The following is a 2503-nucleotide window of genomic DNA, read 5'->3' on the forward strand; positions in this document are numbered from 1 at the left end:
AAAATTATTTTTACCTGGAGGCATTAGGGGGTTATTAGAAAGAAATTGATCCCAACAGTTTTAATTTGATTGATAATATTTTTAAAGAAAATAAATAGCTTAGTTACAGTATATATAATACAGTTGTTCATAGTTTAAAAGAATTCAGGGTTTGGGGATGCAGACAAAGTCTAATTCTAAGAAAGATACAGAAATCCAGCAGCCAATCACATGATGTACTTTTTAATGTGCAGTTCAGTTGCTGGTCACATGACTTCCTGTCCCTGCAATGACTTTCTATGTCTGTTTCTGAAGCAGCATTGTGACGATGTTCCTTCTGCAGAGGATTCTCATCTGCCTGGCTATCCCACCTTGTAAGCAGAGAAGGAGAGCTGCTGTGGTAACAAAGGGCTGACCCACCTAAGGCTGGGTTCACATCTGTGCCCCTGCTTTGCTGTGCGTTTAAATGCGCATAATTTTGCAGCTCATTTATTTCAATGGACTGCCTACCGCATCAAAATCGCAACTTTTTTTTTTTTTTTGCACCACATCAGAATGCATGGTAATATGTTACCATGCGTTATGCTGTGATACAATGCACTTGCGATGGCTAGATGTGTTGAGGCAGGGCAATCTTACCGAATGGGCACGCTGGGCAGTTGCCCGGGGGCCCCACCTGCCCAGCGTGCCAGCCCCAGCCAGGCATTAGTCACGATTCCCGTGTGCCGCCGAACTTAGCAGATGGCAAGCGCCTGTCGGCTCTGCGCTGCTGTCAGGACACTTGGAGGGGGAGCCCACAACTGCAGGAATGTCTGTCTGCCTCCACAGGAACAGTCACACACAGGACAGTGGAGTCTGACTCCCGTCCGTGTGTGTGTTCAACTTGGAAGCTGTCATTAGCCTGGCATTGCTATACCAATAAATATCGCCTTATCCATAATTTGCATTTTTATTCTCGTGGGTGATTGTGTAGGCAGGGCCCCAGTGCTCTGCATTGCCAGGGGCCATTTAATGCTCGTAAGATGGCACTGTGTTGAGTCACCATTAAGAAACAATGGCATTGCGGCGCACAATATAGTGTACCATGCCATCTCGCACAATGCAGGAATGCTCACAGGGATGCACAAAATCTCGTATTGCAGAGATCTGAATGGAGCCACCATTATTCCTCCTGACTTCTCCCTAATATATATAATTTACTAAAATGGTATTTGGTGGAGGGGGGGGGGGGTGCTTTGCAATGGTTGTGGCAAGTAGATTGGCGAAGCTGGGAAAGAAGTGAAGAGGATGGTTGGACAGTGTAGTTGATCAATATAAGAAGATGTTGGGTGATTTGGCCATCTAGCATCCGCATTGTGAAAGGCTTGATCATTTAATGTCAACTTATGGGAATAGTCGATTGCATTTTTAAAAATAAAATTAGCCATGGATTTAAAAACAATGCTTTGAATGTCTCTGTGCAGGTCTGGCTCAAACATCGATCGATCAAAGCCCCCCACTTATTGTGAGCGGAGACAACGTGAAGCCTGAACTTCACTGCCAACAGGTGACCACAAGCCATGACTACATGTACTGGTACCACCAAGGAGCCAGCCGTCAGCTGAAGTTCATCGCCTATAGTTTTAAGGGACAGAAGGCCACCTATGATGACAGCTACAAAGATGAGTCGGTCTATGAGGTGGAGGGCAAAGGAGAGAAGCAGACGTCTCTAAAGATCAAGTCACTGACAGCCCAGACTCAAGGAGTTTATTACTGCGCATCCAGTGCTGCACGGTGACTGAAGACAATGTACAGGCTTTGATCTAACCTCACCCACTAATCTCAATGAGAACACCGAAGTCACACACTGACTGATTTCATGTCTATACATGTACTCACTGGCAACTTTATTAGGTACGCCTTCCTAATACTGGGTTGGACCCCCTTTTGCCTTCAGAACTGCCTTAATTCTTCATGGAATAGATTCAACAAGGTGTTGGTAACATTCCTCAGAGATTCTGGTCCATAGTGACATGATAACATCACGCAATTGCTGCAAATATGTCCGCTGCACATCCATGATGCCAATCTCCTGTTCCACCACAACCCAAAGGTGCTCTATTGGATGAGATCTGGTGAGTGTGGAGGCCATTAGAGTGCAGTGACCTCATTGTCATGGTGAAGAAATCAGTGGTAAGATGATTGGAGCTTTGTGACTGGTGCATTATCCTGCTGGAAGGGGCCATCAGAAGATGGGGACACTGTAGTCATAAAGGGGTGGACATGGTCAGCAACAATACTCAGGTAGGCTCAATTGGTACTAAGGGGCCCAAAGTGTGCCAAGAAAATGTCCCCCACACCATTACACCACCACTATCACCAGCCTGAACCGTTGATACAAGGAAGGATGGATCCATGCTTTCATGTTGTTTAAGCCAAATTCTGACCCTACCATCTGAAATCAAGACTCATCAGACCAAACGCAATGTTTTTCCAATCTTACTCAATACTAAGGTAGTCTGTGGCATTTAACCGCTTGCCGACC

General features: G+C 45.6%; 1 gene segment (V, D, J or C); it reads left to right on the forward strand.

Annotated features, from left to right (window-relative positions):
* Positions 1–307: 307 nt before the first annotated feature.
* Positions 308–1756, forward strand: LOC309564201 (T-cell receptor beta chain V region CTL-F3-like). The segment is given in 2 exons: positions 308–353; positions 1443–1756.
* Positions 1757–2503: the final 747 nt, after the last annotated feature.

This window comes from Pelophylax lessonae (assembly GCF_965119305.1).
Source record: "Pelophylax lessonae genome assembly, chromosome: 9".
NCBI lineage: Eukaryota > Metazoa > Chordata > Amphibia > Anura > Ranidae > Pelophylax > Pelophylax lessonae.